At 43.0% G+C, this 20459-nt stretch overlaps 1 protein-coding gene across 1 annotated transcript in view; it reads right to left on the reverse strand.

Annotated features, from left to right (window-relative positions):
* Positions 1 to 20459, reverse strand: part of LOC134338127 (exostosin-1-like) — a 354420-nt gene that overhangs the window by 53120 nt on the left and 280841 nt on the right. The gene's annotated exons all lie outside the window — the stretch shown is intronic.

The following is a 20459-nucleotide window of genomic DNA, read 5'->3' on the forward strand; positions in this document are numbered from 1 at the left end:
TTGCCATCAGGTAGGAAGGGAATAAACTTGTTCTCTAACAACAGATTCTGCAGATGCAGGAGATCTTGAGCAACACTCACAAAAGGCGGGAGGAACTCAGCAAGTGCACAAAATGCTGGAGGTTGGGCATTTACCCAAACAGACCTTCCAGGAGAGGCCACGCTTCACCTGTGAGTCTTCCAGAGTCATCTATTGTATCCAGTGCTCCCAACTGTGGCCTCCTCTATATCAGCGAGACCTGATGTAGATTGGGGAACTGCTTCATTGAGCACCGTGGCTTTGCCCACCACAAGAGGCAGGATCTCCTGGTGGCTTCCCATTTCAATACATCTTCCCAATCCCATTCCTAGTGTGAAGGTTTGCTAGTGCTGTGGGTGGGGGTGTTAAACTAGAGTTGCACAGGAATGGGAAACAGAGTGTTAGAACACATAGTAGAGTGGTTGTGGAGAAAGATGTTGCTAAGCCTATATGCTACTAATGTTCTGAGCTGCATATATTTCAATGCAGGATATATTGTTGGAACAGCAGATGAGCTTAGGGCATGGATCAGCACGTAGAATTATGACATCGTAGCCATTCATAAAACTTGCTTGCAGGAGGGCAGGACTGGCAGCTCAGTGTTCCGGGATTCTGTTGTTTTAGGTGTGATAGAGTAGGAGGGATTAAAGGGCATTACTATTTAGGGAAAATGTCACGGTGATGTTCAGTCAGGACAGACTGCAGAACTCGGCCAGTGAGACTTTATGAGGAATAAGAAAGTTATGATCACATTAATAGGATTATTTTATAGACCGCCCAGCAGTCCATGGGATTTAGAGTAGCAAATTTGTAGAGAGATCACCGGCAGTTGCACGAAATATAAGGTTGTGATAGTAGGTGATTTTAACTTTCCAGATATTGACTGGGACTCCCATATTGTAAAAGGGCTGGATGAGAAAGAGTTTGTCAAATATGTTCAGGAAAGTTTCCGTAATCAGTACATTCAACTCCCAACTAGATAGGAATAGTAGATCTCCTATTAGAGAGTGAGACAGGGCAGGTGACAGAAGTCTGGTAAAGGGAACACTTTGCATCTCGTGATCACAATACCATTAATTATGGAAAAGGACAAGTCTGGTCTGCGGGGTGAGGTTCCACTTTGGAGTAAGGCCAATTTTGATGGCATCAGAAAGGATCTGGCAAGTGTGAATTGGGACACAAGCAAAAGAAAATCTGCAGATGCTGGAAATCAAAGTAATACACGCAAAATGCTGGAGGAACTCAGCAGGCCAGGCAACATCTGTGGAATAGAATCAACGGTTGATTTTTTCAGGCCAAAGCCCTTCATCAGGACAGGTTGTTTTGTGGAAAAGGTGTCCTGGGTAAGTGGGAGGTCTTCGAAAGTGAAATTTTGAGATTAGAGAGTTTGTATGTTCCTGTCAGAATAAAAGGCGAGGATAATAGGTTGAGGGAACCTTGGCTTTTGAGAGATATTGAGGCCCTGATTAAGAAAAAGGAAGTGTATAGTAGGTATAGGCAGGCAGGAACAAATGAGGTACTAATGGAGTATAAGAAATGCAAGAGAACACTTAAGAAAGAAACCAGGAGGACTAAAAGAAGGCATGAGGTTGCTTTAATAGACAAGGTGAAGGAGAATCCTAAGGGATTCTACAGATATATTGAGAGCAAAAGGATAGCAAGGGACAAAGTTGGGACTATGGAAGAACAGAGTGGAAATTCATGCATGGAGCTAAAAGAGGTAGGGGGAATCTTAACTGGTTTTTTTTGCATCTGTATGTAAGGGGGTTTTGACTTTTATGTTACTGCGGAGGCTAATTAAAATGATGTCTTTGTTATGTTAATCTGGGGAATGCGGCTTTGTGTTAAACGCTGAGAAAGTTTGCGCTAGCAGCTTGTTTTTGCTTTAGAGTGTGATAAGAGAGTGTAATTAACCAATTGGGATAGTTGTTATGGTTTTGGTGTATTTGAAGATACTGTATGCGCGGGGTTTTGGGGGAGAAGGCGGGAGAGCGAGACAGAGGATGGACGAGGTGCTGTGAGTCTGCTAACGGGGTCGGACCCCGAGCGGGACATTCGGCGAGGAGACGGAGACGGACTCGTGTGGAGCGTCTGGTCGACCACCGTTGTTGGTCCCAGGCGGCCGGTCGAGGTGGTCCGAGGGGTCGCAGGGTGAAGAAGAAGGTCCTTGAGCTCCAACAGTTTTTGTGCACGAAGAGTTTGAACTTTGATAAGTGTGGCGCCTTTTATTTTCCTTTTATATTTTATTCTCTTTTAATTATATAGTTCCAGTAATATCTATAAACTGTATATCATTTAATTGCATCTGGTGTATTGTCTGTTATTTGGGCGGGGTGGGGTACCTCACACAGCATCCACACAAACGAATTACCCAGTTTGCCGGGGCCCAGGCTGTTTCCCTGGAGGACAGCGAGCCGAGCGACCCTGAGGGTGGCTGGGGGGGCTACATGTACTTACTCAGGAGATGGACAGAGGCAAAGCAGCATGGACCCTTTACAGATTACAGAGGAGGACGCGTTTGTTTCCTTGAGGCAAACTAGGATAGATAAGTCTCCAGGACCCAACAAGTTGTTCCTTTGGACCCTGTGGGATGCTAGTACAGAAATTGCGGTGGCCCTATTTAAAGAGATATTTAAAGCATCCTTACCCACGGGTGAGGTGCCGGAGGATGGGAGGATAGCTAATGTTGTTTTGTTGTTTAAGAAAGGCTCTAAGAATAAACCAGTAAATTATAGGCCAGTGAACCTGACATCCGCAGTGGGAAAGCTATTGGAAGGCATTTTACTTACTGGATATTTAAATAGGGACTGATTAGGAATAGTCAACATAGCCTTGTGCATGCTAAGTGGTTGAAGAAGTTACCAGGAAAGTTGATGAAGACAAGGCAGTGGGTGTTGTCTTGAGGGGCTCCAGCAAGGTCATTAACAAGGTTCAGCCTGGGAGGTTGGTCAAGAAGGTTCAGTCAATTGGCATTTAGAATGAGGTAGTAAATTGGATCAGACACTTGCTTTGTGGAATAAGCCGGAGAGTGGGAGTAGATGGTTGCCTGTCTGGCTAGAAGCCTGTGACTAGTGGAGTGCTGCAGGGATTGGTGCCCGGTCCCTTGTTGTTTGCCGTCTATATCAATGATCTGGATGGTAATGTGGCTAACTAGATCAGCAAATTTGTGGATAACACCAAGATTTAGGGTGCAATGGATGGCGAAGAAGACAATCAAAGCTTGCAATGGGTTCCGGACCAGATGGAAAAATGGGCCGAAAAATGGCAGATAGAATTTAATGCAGACAAGTGTGAGGTGTTGCACTTTGGGAGGACCAACCAGGGTAGGTCTTACACTGTGAATGGCAGGGCAATGAGGAGTATGGTAGAACAGAGGGATCTGGGAACATGGATCCATAATTCCTTGAAAGAAATTTAAAAAATCCTCACTGGCCCATCTCCTCTCCCTAGTGTCCCACCTCCTTCCCCTTCTTCCATGGTCCACTGTTTCTACTTATCAGCTTCCTTCTTCTGTCCTTTACCTCTTCCAGCTATCACCTCTCAACTTCGTTATTGAAACCCCCCATCCACTTTCCCCCTAACCTGGTCTCACCTATCACCTGCTAGCTTGCAGTTCTTCTCCTTCCCCCACTTCCTATTCTGGCCTCTGACCCCTTCCTCTGCAGTCCAGCTGAAGGGTCTCAGCCCAAAACCTCCAGGTTTTGATCCAAAGCGCCTCATCGGGACTGGAAAGGAAGGGGGCAGAAGCCAGAATAAGGTGGTGGGAGGTGGGGAGGGTACATTACATCGATACTGCCTGACTTGCTGAGTTTCTCCAGCTTTTTTCTGGATGTTGCTCAAACCATGTTCTATGTCACTATGCTCCCCAAATCCCCATGGAGGCTGCCATGTTGTCTACTATATGGAGAAGCTAACCAGATCTCTGGCTGGATGCAAGCCACCAATGCATTTCCTTTTGCCTCTCAGATATATTAATTGAAATTTGAATGTAGAAATTATTCTGCTAGATGGACATCCATCAAATATTGTTAAGTGTTTTATGTAGTAAGTCTTTGGAGTCTTAAAATCACGCAGTAGCAATTGAATGTTGTTGTATCAAAGTACTTGTTAAACTGGAAAGAGTAAGTGATCTCAAATTCCTGGGTGTCAACATTTCTGAGGATCCATCCTGGGCCCAACATATCGATGCAGTTACAAAGAAGACATGACAGTGGTTACATTTCATTCGGAGTTTGAGGAGAATTGGTATGTCACTAAGACACTTGTAAATTTATACAGATGTACTGTGGAGAGCATTCTAACGGGCTGCTTTATCATCTGGTATGGGGGGGGGAATGCTACAGCACGGGGTCGAAATAAGCTGCTGAGAGTCAACTTCATCATGGGCACTGGCCCCCGTAATATCCAGGACATCTTCAAGGAGCGATATCTCAAAGAGGCAGCATCCATCATTAAGAATTCCCATCACTCAGGTCATGCCTTGTCCTCATTGCCACCATCAGGGGGGAGATACAGAAGCCTGAAGGCACACACTCAGTGATTCAGGAACAGTTTCTTCCCCTCTGCCATCTGATTTCTGAATGGACATTGAACCCATGAACACTATATCACTAATTATTTATTTTTATACTATTTATTTTATTTAACTATTTAATATATCGTTACTTACAGTACCTCACGTTCTTTTCTCTATTATTATGTATTGCATTGTACTGCTGCTGAAAAGATTAGAAATTTCACGACATATCCCAGCGATATTGAACCTGATTCTGATGTTACACAGAAATAAAGCCATTTCTCTTCTGCTTTGATTATCTTTTTTTTTAAAACATCCTGGGGAATAAATAAAGCACAATACTCTGGTGACCTGATGACTTTTTTCAAAGCTAGTATACCAGCCAAATATTTCACTGTCCTAAAGAACAGGAACCAACGTTGCATCTTGATTAGCTGAGCAGCCAGGCTGAAACTGGGACTTTAACAGTTCACATAATAAACGTAGTCAAAGAGTCCAGTTCAGTCCATTCCACGGTACATTGAGTTTCAAATTAAATCTATTCACAGATGGCGAATAATGACTGTGAATTTACTGTGGGAAACACAGCAGCTAATTGATTAATTGACCACTGATCAACTCATAGAGCCAAGTTTGATTTTGCAGATGGCTCACTGACATAGTACATTTAAAGTGGAGGTTGATAGGTTTTTAATTAGTCAGGGCATCAAAGGTTATGGGGAGAAGGCAGGAGAATGGGGTTAAGAGGGAAAATAAATCAGCCATGATTGAACAGTAGAGCAGAGTCGATGGTCCGAATGGCGTAATTCTCCTCCTGTGTCTTCTCCCTCACAATGTAGCAAGGCTCCATTTGACCCACAGTGGTCTAAATACATGAATGTGTATCCAGTTTGTAAATGATCAGGATGTTAGTGATTGTGCAGGGAAGAGGGAGTTCGTATGCATGGTTTTAGAGTGTGGCACTGTAAGCTTGAGTCCATTCCTTCTCCTAGTACTATCCCCTTTGCCTTGAACCACACGCCTGTCATTCTCTCATTTCTACCTTATTGTAAACTTTTTCTTTCACTTTTTCTATTTCTTCTCTTTTGTCAAAACATTTCTAATTTCTTCCATTTCTGACAAACTTGATTCTCTGTTCACTGATACTTCCTATAGAGGGGGAATTAGGACCAGAGGACACAGCCTCAAAATTGAAGGACCTCTCTTTGGAACAGAGGTGAGGAGTGATTTCTTTAGCCAGAGAGTGGTGAATCTGTGGAATTCATTGCCACAGGTGGCTGTGGAGGCCAAGTCATCGGGTATATTTAAAGCAGAGCTTGATAGGTTCTTGATTAGTAAGGGTGTCAAAGGTTACAGGGAGAAGGCAGTACAATATGGTTGAGAGGGATAATAAATCAGCCACGATGGAATGATGGAACAGACTCGATGGGCTGAATGTTTGAATTCTGCTCCTATGTCTAATGGAAAGTTTTCCATCAACTTCCATAGAATCAAAGATCCTATTGGAAAGGTCATGATTATCTAACCCAGGGGTTCTCAATCTTTTTTTTTGCCATAGACCCCTTCCACAACCCAGGTTTGGGCACCCCTGACCTAACCCATACTGCCTTTTTGAGACGTGTCTAATTTAATCCACATCGTTAGTTGCGAAGGTTACTTAGAAACTGCCTGTTATGCTGCTGGAGTTTAGGGTAGCAATGAAGGTCCTCTATCTGTGTCTGTCCTTGGCCATCTTCTCTATCGTGCCCCAGGTGTTGTCCAGCGTCCTCACTTCTGCCTCTACGGTACAGCATCACATTGTCTTTGGTCTCCCACATTTCCTCCACCCTTCAGGAGTCCAATCGAGTGCTGCCTTGATGATGGAATTGGCCTCTCTTCTCATCGTGTGACCAATCCATCTCCAACGTTTCTTCATGATGATTGTGGCCATGTCCTCTTGATGACATTGATGGAGTAGGGTGTGGTTGCAGCTCTCCAAAGGATCAGGCAGCCCTGAAAGAGGGTCTTCAGCCCACCAACTCTGTGCCAACCAGCAAGCACCAATGAACATCTGGGTTAGACCTTACAGAGTGTAACTGCACAATTCAGTGCGGTAATCTTCTTGCTGGGAGTTAAACCAGTATCTACAAAATAACAACTAATAAGTACCGAGAAGTAATGTATCAGTATATGTTCTATTAGCCACAGCACCAGAATGACTGGAGAGCCATTGCAGCATACTGCTTATTGCAAGGAGTTTGTGGAAGGCTTGCCTGAAATTCTATATAGTCCAATAACTTGACTTTGAGATTCTAAGTAGGATTGGACTTTGTCTCATTTTTTCATAATTTGATTAATGCTGATTTATTTTCAAAGTACATTTTTGTTTGTCTTTCTTTCCCTCATTTTGTTTTCCCTCTTTCACTTACACTGAATTTAATTTCAGGAATGTCAATCCTGGAGTGAGGAAAAGAAAGCAAGGGCATTCTTCTCAGTTAATCTGCTGGAAAATCTTCATAGGTGATTAAACCAGAAGGTGTCATTCAAGATTTTGAATTACATCTTAATTATACCATAAAAGAAAGAAAAATAGAGGGAAAGTCAAATTTATATTAAAAAATGGATTAAAAAAATTAACATATTCTAAGGAAATGACACAAAATCAATTTCCATTTATATGGTAGTTAAAATCTACCAAAACATCCTAAGGCACTTCAAAAATATTATCAAAAGAATTGTTGCCAAGCTAAATAGTAATATTATTAGCATAGGAGAATACAAGTGTTTTTTGTGAAGCAAATTTTGATCTGTGATTCAAAGAAGTGAAGAAAATTAGGAAGAGAAAGGTGTGAAAGTGAATCCCAAAGAGTTGGGTCTTCACACCTGAACATAGGTAACCTCTTGTGAGCAATTCATTTTAGGGTTAAGTAGAAGGACATAAAAGATCCACGGGTTTTGTAGAATCATGAAAGACTACAGAGCTAAGAAGAAGCAGGAGCACAATCTAAAGACAAAGTTGCACCAGCGTTAAATTTTCATTGAGAAGCAGATTGCTGGGCAATTCTTCTTCTTCTTGTCGTTAAAAGTGTATTTGGTTTCATAATATGCCAGCCTTAATTCCTTCCAACTCAGCTCCGATATCAGTGGCTACCTGGTAGCTGCTGCTATCTCATGCCCTCCATGTATTTTAAGCTGAATATTTTAGCAAACTATGCTGTAGTGACCCTTACACGCATGTGTGGACGTGTAATATCCTCTCATTAAAAACTGAAACTAGCAGAGAACACTGTTGTTCTTACCAGAAAATCCGGCCATTCTGTCCACAGAGCTTATTCTACGAGAATCACTGATCATGATTAGGAAGAGACAACCAGAAATACAATTCTACAGCCTTTGGCTCATCACATCTATTTTGTCCATCCTCACTAATCCCAGTCATCTGCATTACATTTGTATCCTCCAGTGCCTTATTTAATTAAATCCCTGACTAAATGTCTATTTAATTATAGTGATCGGCCCTTAACCCACCATCTCATCTAGTAGTTGATATTTGGAACTCACAGCCCTGTGTTTTGAAAAAGAACTACCTTCAAATCTCCTTTAAAGCTCCTTCCTCTCACCTTAAACCTACGACATCTTATCTTTGAATCCCCTGCCATGACTACTTACCCCATCTTATAGTTTTATATACCTCTAACAGGTCAACCCTTAACCTCCTTCGTTGCAGGAGAAACAACACTCTCCAACACAACCTAGTGTCATGATCAGAATTGCATACAATATTCCATGTGAAATCTAACCAGTGTTTTGTGAAATTTCAACATAAATATCCCAACTTTCATTCTCTGCGTGCTCACCTACACTCAGTGGCCACTTTATTAGGTACACCTGTACACCTGGTCGTTGATGAAAATATCTAATCAGCCAATCATGTGGCAGCAGCTCAATGCATAAAAGCATGCAGACGTGGTCAAGAGGTTCAGTTGTTGTTCAGATCAAACATCATAATGGGGAAGAAATGTGATCTAAGTAACTTTGACCGTGGAACAATTGTTGGTGCCAGACAGGGTGGTTTTAGTGTCTCAGAAACTGCTGATCTCTTGGGACTTTCAGTCTCTAGAGTTTACAGAGAATGGTGCAAAAAACAAAAAGAAAACATCCAGTCAGCAGCAATTCTGTGGGCGAAAATGTCTTGTTAATGAGAGAGGTCAGATGAGAATGGTTATAATGATTCAAGCCGACAGGAAGGTGACAGTATCTCAGATGCCATGCGTTTTGACAAATGTGTGAAGAAGAGCATCTCTGAGCACAAAGTATGTCAAACCTTGAAGTGGCTACAGGAGAAGGCCACGAGCAAACACTGAGTGGCCACTCTATCAGGTACAGGTGACACCTAATAAAGTGGCCACTGAGTTTAAATGTCTCAACTTTCATATTCTATTCTCTGACCAGTGGTGACAAGCATATCATATTGTTTCATCATCCTATCTGCCTGTGTTGGCACTTTCAGGGAAGTAAGGATTTGAACCCTTAATCCTAATTTTGAACCATACACCTTCAGCCCCAAGGTACCTCTGTTCAACAATATTTCTTACCACACTGCCAGTTACTCTATTGATCCTACCCCTAATTTACCTTTCAGCTTGCGAATGACAAGATTAAATTCCATTTGCCATCACTCTGCCCAGATTTCCATCTGATCCATATTCTGCTGCAGCCTTAGACAACCTTCCTCACTTCCACAACACCATCATCGTTGGTGTCATCTGCAAGTTTACTAATCACGCTTCCTAGATTCACCTCCAAGTCGTTAAAATGTATCACAAACAAGAAGCATTCCTGTACTGACCACTGTGGTACACTGCTGGTAACAGACTTCAAACCAGGCAAGGAACTTTCCACTGTCACACTCTGCGTCCTATCACCAAGCCAGACCTGCATCTGGTTAGCTAGCTTGTCTTGGATCTTGTATGCCTTAATCATTTGGGATTTTGTAAAAAGTCTCACTGAAGTCCATACAGACAGATCACCATCCTGCTTTCATCACCTTCTCAAAATTCAACCAAATTTCCTCTGCACAAAGCCATACTGACCAATCAGTTGCTGCCTTATCCCTTATAATTTTCTCCAATAGCTTCTCTACCACTGGCATAAAGCTCGCCAGCTTCCAGTTACCTGGTGTATCCCTGCTACCCTTTGTAAATAAAGGAACATTAGCTACCCTCTGGCCTTCACCCATGGATGCAAAGAAATCTCTGTCAGGGCCCTAGCTATCTCTTCCATTGGTTCCCACAGTAGCTTGGGATAGATCTCACCCAGCCATGGGTATTTTACCTACCTGTATGCATCATTATGACATTAAATCCCACCTCTTAATACTAACCTGCTCGAGATTACCCCACAAGCCTCGCTGAGCTCATGACCTTCCATGTCCTTCTCCTTGATGAATATAGATAGAATCACTGAGCACCACAGCACAGAAATAGACCATCCCACACATTCAGTCTGTGCCAAACTGTTATTCTGCCTAGTTCCATCAACTCACAACTTGGACCATAGCCCTCTGTACCCCTCCCATCCAAGTATTTATCCAAACTCCTGTAAATGTTACACCCTCTGAGTGAAGAAGTTTCCCCTCAGGTTGCCTTCAAATATTTCACCTTTCACCCTTACCCTATGACATCCAGTTTTAGTCTCATCCAACCTCTGGAAAATACCTGCTTACATTTACCCTATCTGTACCCCTCATAATTTTGTATAGATCTATCAAATGTCTCCTCATTTTCCTATGCTCCAGGGAAAAATGTTCTAACTTATCTTCCCCTATAAATCAGGTCCTCAAGTCCAACATCTTTGTAAATCTTCTCTGTACTCTTCCAATCTCATCGATATCTTTCCTGTAGGTAGATAATCAGAACTGTGCACGATACTACAAATTTGGCCTTACCAAAGTCTCATACAACTTCAACAGAACATCCTATCTCCTGTACTCAGTACTCAGATTTGTGATAGTTGATGTGCCAAAAGCTCTTTATGATCTTATCTACCCATGTCACCACTTTCAGGGAATTATGGATCTGTATTCCCAGATCACTTTGTTCTACCACACATTTCAGTGCCCTACCATTCAATGTGCAGGTCCTACCCTGGTTTGTCCTCCTAAAGTGCAACACCTCACACTTGTCTGTATTAAACTCCATCTGCCATTTTTGAGCCAATTTTACCTTCAGCTGGTCCAGATCCCATTGCAAGCTTTAATAGCCTTCTTCACTGTCTGCTACATGTCCAATCTTGGTGATATCTGCAAATTTGCTGATGCAGTTTACCACATTATCATCCAGATCAATAATATACAGTGCAGATGAAAAACAACAACGGACCCAGCACTGATTCCTGGTGGATCACTAGTCACAGGGCTCCAGTCAGAGAGGCAACCATTTACTACCATTCTCTGGCTTCTTCGGTGAAATGAAGCCAAGCTAATGCTGAATCCAAATGAAAAGTATTCATTCAGAACCTTCCCCACAATGCTTGGCTCAGGTCCTTAAGGAAACTTAGCTTTTCTCTGGCATCCCATTAGTCCTTCTACACCTTGAACGTCTTGGGGTCTCTTTAATTTCACTTACTAGAGATAATATTGCCCTTATAATTTCTTTCTTACATTCTCTATTACACACTCTGTACTTGCCAAGAGATTCCCTCAATGCCAATACCTTTCTAAGGATGAGGATTTGAAATGTGAGGCATTGCTGTACCTGGAATAAACGAGTTTGCTCACGGGTCATGGTTGAAAAAAACAGTTAGTTTGCCTTTTGATGAATTAAACAACTTACCTCCCCACACCTTTTAATTCAGGCACCTTCCCCCTCCCCTCTCAGTGTCGAAGAAGGATCTTGGCCCGAAATGTCAAGCATTTACTCATTTCCATAGATGCTGCCTGACCTGTTGAGTTCTTGCAGAATTTTCTGTGTGTTGCTTTAAACAACCTACTGCTCAAGTTTGGAATCTGACAATAATACTTTTGGAATTATTCAGTCTGGACATAAGAACCGCAGGAATTAAATGAGCTCAAGGCAGAGACTTGGGATAATAAGAAAAATCTTTTATTGATGAAGAGGATTTTGGGTTGAAGCTCTGCTCAGAGTCAAATACAACTACAAACATGGGAATAATTTGGCTCTGTCTATTTTGTCCTTATGCCAGGCTAAGCAAGACATGAAAATTTACAAGATTTTAACCTTTGAAATGGACAGCACTGCAAAAATTTTCCACTACAGTCCTCCTTATCGAACCACATATTGTACACAGATGTGTGTGCTTGGATGTAGTCACCAGCTAGACAACAGTGAGATGAGGATGAAGACAATGTCTCTCATTATGTTAGCTGCCATTTCGTCTAAGCCAGAAATCCGTAGTCTTACTCGTGTGATCATCATAGAAATCTAGATAGCATCTAATTTAATGCAAGGCCATGCTACACCTTTGCAGCTGCTGGCTTCTTAAGAAAATATCAAACCAAGGTCCTGCTTTCTTTCTCAGGTAGATGTCTAAGTTCCAAATGGCCATTATTTGGAAGATCTATTGCAGTGTACAGAGAAATACTTTAACACAGGAGTTGCTGCAGACGCCCGGAAATCCAGAGTAACACACCCAAAATGCTGGAGGAACTCAGCAGGTCAGGTAGCATCCATGGAGGGGCATAAATGGCCAGTCAAGGGGCTTGGCCCAGAACATTGACCATTTATTCCTGTCCATCGATGCTACCTGACCTGCCGAGTTCCTCCAGTGTTTTCTGTGTGTTGTCCTGGGGAATACTTATTTCTGAATTAAAATTGAAAAGCAGCTCTTAAGATAGTCAGTTGGTTATTGTCATGACAGAGTGGAGGGATTAATAACCTAGAGACCTACACAAATGATCCAGAGCCTCAAATTGAAATCTCAGTGACACTTAAGTAAAAATGAACCATGCTTCATAATGATAACTGCAAAAACAACTAGCTTGTTGTGAAAATGCACCAGCTTCATTAATGCCTTTCAGTGAGGGTAATCAGCTCTACTTACCCTGTCTGACCTGGGTGAGACTCTAGGTCCAACCCATGTAGTTGACTCTTAAATGCTATTTTTTATTTAGAGATAGTGCAGAGCAGGCTCTTCCAGCCCAACGAGTCGCACTGCCTAGCAACCCACCTCTTTAACTCTAGCCTAATCATGGGATCATTTACAATGACCAATTAGCCTACTAACCGATATACCTTTGGACTGCATTTGGAGAAAACCCATATGCTCACAGGAAGGAACGTACAAACTTCTTGCAGATGGTGTTGGAATTGAACTCCAGACTCCGACTCCGATGCCCCGAGCTGAAATAGCATTGCGCTGACCGCTGTGCTACCATGGCGTCCCAAAGTGACCTAACAATCACTTCCGAACCTGACCGAATAAGAATGGGCAATAGATGCTAGTCTTGCCAGCAATACTTAGAATCTGAAAAATGAATATGTTAAAAAATATAGGCCCCTCTGCCCTTTCGAAGTGGCTACCCAGAACCACCCCCCCCACTTAATCCTAGCCTAATCATGGGAAAATTTACAATGACCAATTATCCTACCTCTTTGAACTGCGAGAGGAAACTGGAGCACCCGGAGGAACCCACACGGTCACGGGGGAATGTACAAACTCCTTATACGCAGCGACAGGAAATGAACCTGGGTTGCCTGTACCATGAATCGTTGCGCTAACTACTACGTTACCGTGCTGTCCCGTTGGAGGAATTTACTGACAATTATGAAATAGAAACACAATGGCAGGAACCAATCTGTAAAAATCAGAGGCACTCTAATAATGAACTTCCAAGAGGGATATTTATTCTTTTGCTGAACGGACAATACATCACAAGTTATCTCCTGTTTTATTGATGCTGACTGACACCTGTCACTATCACAATACTTCAATCATTACACTATTTAGCCCTCTTCCTTAACATGTCCGTGAAAATATGTACATTATTGTGGATTTCAAGTCGGATACAATGATCAGATTCTCAAAATACTATGTAATCTTTTGAAAGAGATTCTGGGGAAATTTCTGACTCAGACTATAGGAGCCACATGTTCTATACTATGCATTTATGATGGTAGGGGGTGGTAAAAGCAAAGGGAATAAAATATATATTCATGTTTATTTTGTGGCAGTTTTCTGTCCTTGCTTTTTTTTTGTACAGAGGAGGAGGGTTTGGGGGTTGACGCTCTTGTGTTTTTTGTAGGGGAGGGGCATTTGGGGGTCAATGATCATGTTGCAGTTCTTTTTTGTGGTGGGGGGGGAGAATGGGTTTGATTTTTCTCTGTGAACTGACTTCCATAGTTTTCTTTGTATCACATCCATCTGGAGAAGATAAATCTCAGAGTTGTATACTGCATACATACTTTTATAATAAATGAACCTTTGAACCTTTGTTTGTAGCTTGGGAGCATGCAGGTCATATCTTTGCTGACTGCTGAGATAACGCTCAATAATGCTTAATTGTGCATTTGCTAATTGTTAATAAAGTACAGAAACAGGGAATTTGACTTTTTGGAGTAATCATTGGAGCTGTGGGTGTGCCGTGCGCGTATGACCTCTCCGTATGGTCGCAGGTTGGCAGCAATTGCTCTGTTTTGATTTTGGATCAATTTTTGCTGCTCCACAGACTGTGAGATGAGTAGTTCAGATGGATTTAAGGATAACTAAATAAACAAGAGAGAGATCATATCTGTCAAGTCTTATGGGTCACTCATATTTCTTTAATAAGCTCTGCAGTCTCCTGGCTGCAGAATTAAAATTTCATGGGAAATAATAGCAGTGTGCAGCACAGTCTCTCTGCAGCCCCTCAGCCTTGAGGTTAGACACTGCTGGGAACCATCTGTCCCCACCCATTCCTTCCAGATGATTCTTGCTGCAGTCATATCTGACACAGATTGCAGAACCACTTTCTCAAGCACTTTCCCTCTGTCCGCCAGAAAAGGCAGTAACTCCCAGTGGCTACCCATTTCAAATTTCAAAGCTCAAAGTAAATTTTATTATCAAAGTACATTCAATATTTGTCACCATATACAACCCCGAGATTCATTTTCTTGTGGGGATACTCAGCAAATCCATAGGATCGTAACTATAGCAGGATCAATGAAAGATCAACCAGAGCGCAGATGACATCAAACTGCAAATGCAAATATAAATAAATAGCAATAAATAATGAGAACATGAGATAAAGAGTCCTTAAAGTGAGATTTAAGGATTTAAAGATTTAAGTGAGAGTGAAGGAACATTTCAATGTTGGGGCAATTGAAGTTGAGTGTAATTGTCCCTTTTTATTAACAGCTTGATGGTTGAGTCAATCTGATTTCCCATTCGCATTCTGACACATCTATCCATGGCCTCCTCTGCTACCATGATGAGGCCACACCAAGGCTGGAAGAGAAACACCTCATATTCTGTATGAGGCAGCCTCAAATGTGATGGCACAAACATCAATTTCTCTAACTTCTGGCAATTTTCCCTCCACCCCCCGCCTTCTCTAATTGTCCATTCTTCATTCTAGTTACCCTCTCACTCCTTCTCACCTCCTCATCTGCCCATTACCTCCTTCTGGTTAATGCATTCAAAATGCTGGAGGAACTCTGCAGTCCAGGAAGCATCGATGGAAAGGAATAAAGAGTCCATGTTTTGGGCCACGCCCCTTCATCAGGATTGGAAAGGAAGCGGGGAGAAGCCAGGACAAGAAGGGGGAGGAGGTGAAAACACTTGTCATTAGTCAGACTGGCCTTTGGTAAGCTGCTTGGCTCATTTAACTTCATTTTAGTTCTCTATTTTTAAAAATTTTGTTGAGCTGAGCCTCTCTTTTTTAAGTTGCCCCTGCTATTCCCACAGTCAGCTTCTGCAAATGTATACAGTACCATCGACATGAAGGGCCAGCTATTAAAACCAAGATACATAGGCCGTTCTGCTAACAGAGTGTGGTGAATATTTGGAATTCTCTGCCATAGAAACTTGTGAAAGTTAGCTCATTAGAATTATTTTTAAGGAGGTAAATGATTATTTTGGGAGATTTGGGGATTGAGGGCTATGAGGAACTGGCATAGAGAGAGACCTGAGGCCATGATCATATTGAATGATAGGACAGATTGGAGGGACTGAGTGGCCTATCACTGCTCCTATTTTCTTGTGCTGTTGTGTAACAAAGTCTTTTGATCAGAAGCCACTATTGAAATGAGCAATATCGGTGAAGCCAATTGTGAAAAGAAACCACTCTGGATTAAAAGAAAGAGTGACTGGTTCAAGTATCCAGCGCCTGTTTCTGACTGACACTAACCACAAACTAGAATCAGGTTTATTGGGTATTGTGCAGCCAATCATCACGATCTCAAAGTCAATTTGGAGAAAAAGTTCTCTTTCAGGAAATGCTGCCCAGAGTGACCGGATTATCCTGGCTGTTACTGCTTATGTAACAGGTTGCACCATCTTTCAAGTGACACTCAGAAACACTGTTCCCTCTGAGCTGTGAGGGTGCACGGCTGCACGGTAACGGAAATGCTCCCACACACATAGCCCTTGCTGCCGCTCAGCTGGAATTATCATTTATATGATGTTAATATAAAGTGCTGTTCTGGTCGGGTGGCAGGGTGGAGCTACATCTCTACCAAAGGACGTGTACGGTGCTCCTTTCCTCTGCTAGCCTGCAGGTCATCCTTGGGAAAGGTGTAGCACCTGATCAGGGTCACATGAAACCATGGGAGCAGGTGGTGGATGGTTGTATGACCAGCAGATGCATATCACGAGTCCTGGTATGCAACCACTGATGCCAGGTAGACAACCTCTGAAGAGTATTGACACCGCCCAGAAGAAAACAATGGCAAACCCTTCCTGTAGAATAATTTGCCAAGAACCATCATGAGCATGGATAGACCATGATTGCCAACGGCTCATGACACAGCACATAATGATGATGAAGAAGGTGCTAGATAGTTTTCAGGGTGTGTAAAAATTTCCGCCTCAAAGCGATGGCTGGTCCATGCAACTTCAAAAAAAAATAAAGAGAACGTTGGATAGGCTTGGCTGATAGTTGGTTGAGGTATCCAGCTTTGATGTTTGCAGTTAGAACTCCCCTATTTTCTTCGTCGTTGTGTGTAAAGTCAGATTCTCGGCTGATGTCTAACGACCATTCAATAATAGAAGGGGAGGACAGGACATCAGTTTCAAAAAACATCAGAGAGTTGTCAGACTGTCCGTGGAGAAAGAGGCATATCCTTCACACTTATAGATTTGTAGCTCAGTTCTCTTTAAAGTGTATGTAAGTTAATGCTGTGCAACTGTTAAGACCATAAGACATAGGAGCAGAATTAGCCCACTCAGCCCATCGAGTCAGCTCTGCCATTCTACCATGGCTGATTTAATATCCCTCTCAACCCCATTCTCCTGTCTTCTCCCTGTAACCTTTGATACCCTGACTAATATTAACCTCCGTTATAAATATACTCAATGACTTGGCCATCATAGCCGTTCATGAATTCCACAGAGTCACTAACCTCTGGCTAAAGAAATTCCTTCTCATCCCAGTTCTAAATGTACATACGAGGAAATCTGCAGATGCTGGAATTTAGAGCAACACACATAAAAATTGCTGGTGAACACAGCAGGCCAGGCAGCATCTATAGGAAGAGGTACAGTCGATGTTTCGGGTCGAGACCCTTCGTCAGACCTTTCGAAGGGTCTCTGCCCAAAATGTCAACTGTACCTCTTCCGATAGATGCTGCCTGGCCTGCTGCGTTCACCAGCAATTTTTATGTGCGTTGATCTAAATGTACATCCTGGTTTTCTGAGCAGTGCCCTCTGGTCCTAGACCCCTGCTCCCATAGGAAACATCCCCCTCCACATCCACTCACATCTAGGCCTTTCAATATTCAATAGGCTTCAGTGAGATCCCCCCTCATTCTTCTGAACTCCAGTGAGTACAGGCCCAGAGCCTTCAAAAGCACAGCAAAACAGCTCCTTCCCCTCTGTCATCCAATTCCTGAATGGACATTGAACCCATGAACACTACCTCCTATTTTTGTATTTCTATTTTTGCCCTACTTATTTAAGTATCTAATATATATACTTACTGTAAGTCACATGTTTCTTCCTATTATCATGTATTGCATTGTGCTGCTGGTGCAAAGTTAACAGATTTCACGACAAATGCCAATGATATCAAACTTGATTCTGATTCTTATGCAACCACTTTCATTCCTGAAATTATTCTTGTGAATCTTTGGACCCTCACCAATGCCAGCACATCTTTTCTTAGATAAGGGGCCCATAACTGCCCACAACACTCCAGCTGCAGTCTGACCAATGCCTCAGCATCACATTCTTGCCCTTACATCCTAGTCCTCTCACAATGAATTTGTTAACACATTTAAAATTTGTTAGGTTTATACAAATACAAGCTAGGAATCAACGAGGAGGCTCGCTCAATATTTGGAAAAACCTGGAATTAACTAACTACACTAAGTGACCCAGAAGCATCTTAGCAAAGGTCAGTGTGACAATTGAGACTGTCACCTGTCTCCTTTTGTCAATTACAGGGGACCAATGTTCTGCCAGTAATGAAAGTCTCAGCATCTACAAAACTGGAACTAGGGCTAGAAGGTTAATTAAAATACACACAGCAGTCTGAGACTTTAATCAACTTCAATCTCTCTATTTTAATGAAATGTGCTGGGTCACATATTGAGACATTACTAGGTTATTCATGGGATAAGGCAGCAGGTGTTCTTTACATAAACCAGAAGAAAGTCTGCAGATGCTGGAAATCCAAAGCAACGGACACAGAACGCAGGAGGAAATCGGCAGGTCAGGCAGCACCTATTGAAATGAACAAACAGTCGACCTCTTGGGCCGAGACCCTTTCTCGGGCCTGGAGTGGAAGGTGGGGGAGATGCCAGAATAAAAAGGTGGGGGGCGGGCAAAGAGGCTGGCTGGAAAATGATAGGTGAAGCCTGGTGAGTAGGAAAGGTCAAGGGATGGAGAGGAAGGGATCTGATAGGAGAGGAGATTAATAGGCAGTTGAGAAAAAATGAACAGTCAGTGGGGAATGGAGGAAGGGGAGCGGGTGAAATTTGTTTACCGGGGCAGAAATCAAAATTCATGCCTTTGAGTCGGAGGGTACCCAGGTGGAATAGAAGCTGCTGCTCCTCCACACTGAGGGTAGTCTCATCTTGGCACAAAAGCAGGCCATGGATGGACACACCGGAACAAGAATGGGAATTGGAATTAAAATGTTTGGCCACCGGGAAGTCCTACTTGTGCAGATGGTGCAGAGGAGCTCTTTACATACAATGCCATTTAATTTAGAATTACCTTGAATGAGGTGTAACAGGACGGTGTGTGTGTATTTAGATTCAGTGGCCACTTTACTAGTTACCTCCTGTACCCAATAACATGGCCACTGAGCATATTTGTGATTTCTGCCGCTGTAGCACATCCAATACCCTGGCTGAATGTGCTGTGCGTTCAGTGAGACTCTTCGGCATACGTGATTGTAATGTGCGGTTATTTGAGTTACTGTTGCCTTCCTGTCAGCTTGAATCAGTTCGCTAATTCTCCTCTGACCTCTCTCATTGACAAGAAGTTTTCGCCCTGGGAACCGCCACTTGCTGAGCTCTTTGTTTTGTTTTTTGTGCCATTCTTTGTAAACGCTAGACTCCAGAGTTTGTCCCACAGACCCCCTGCTTACTGGTAAGGCTCCATGGCATAAAAAAGATTAGGAACCCTTGCCCTAGAGACTGCTGTTTATGAAAATCCCCAGAGATCAGCAGTTTCTGAGATTCTCAAACCACCCCATCTGGCACCAACCATCAATCCACGGTCAAAGTCACTTAGGTCACATTTCTTCCCCATTCTGATGTTTGGTCTGAACAACCACTGAACCTCTTGACCATGTCTACATGTTTTCATGGGCCAGCTGGTGGTGTAGTGGCATCAGCACTGGATTTCAAGGCAGAAGGTCCTGAGTTCAAACCCAGCCAGGTCCCGACCTGGGCAGCAGCAGTATCTGTGCGGAAGAAAGGCCTGGCAATCTACTTGCCATGAAGACCCTATGGTCCATGAGGTCATGATGAGTTGGACTTGACGTAACGACTGAACAACAACAAACATGTTTTTATGCATTGAGTTGTGGCAACATGACAGACTAATTAGATATTTGCTTTAACGAGCAGATGTCCATGTGTACCTAATAAAGTGGTCATTGAGTGTACGAGTGTTACAACTATTAGCAGAGATTGTGAATAGTCACACTGTTCGCTAGTTCATAACTGGTCAACTCATCATCATAGCTTGTCACACCAGACAGCCACTGTAGTGTTGTTTGGTTGATGTTGAGCAGGTCAGTGTCAGCTGAATCAGGTGAGAGTGGGCAGTTGCGCAGAACGTGTTCAATGTTCTGCACCCTTTACCACACTCACAGGATCCGCTGGTCTTTAAACCCCACTTCACCAGATTGTCTCCCGTCCTACAAACTCCCGCTCTCGCTCTGTTGAGAGTGCACCTCTTCCGTCTGTCAAGCAGTGCCCCGTCTGGCAACATTTCTGTGGGGTCTGGCGCTGTATTGTTTGGTGGGGTTCTGGCTTCTGTTTGTTGCCAGAGGTCAATCCTGTATGTTTGGGAGGATGTTCCGTGAGGTAGTTCCTCCACTGTAGCAAAGCTTTTCCTCGATTTTAGGCAGTGGGAAACTGGCACAAGCTGATTGTAGTAGGTGCCGTGGATCCGAGTTCTGTTTACCTATTTCAATTTTTGTTGCAGTGTGTCTTTGGGTCTCGGGGGGAGCAATGCCTGCAAGTCTGGAGTAAATGGGTCGAGTCAGGAACGTTCACGCCGTGACCGTTAATCCCAAAGGGAGACCAATCCTAACATTACGCGCCAGACCAAGTGA

The sequence above is a fragment of the Mobula hypostoma genome, chromosome 26, assembly GCF_963921235.1.
Source record: "Mobula hypostoma chromosome 26, sMobHyp1.1, whole genome shotgun sequence".
Lineage (NCBI taxonomy): Eukaryota > Metazoa > Chordata > Chondrichthyes > Myliobatiformes > Myliobatidae > Mobula > Mobula hypostoma.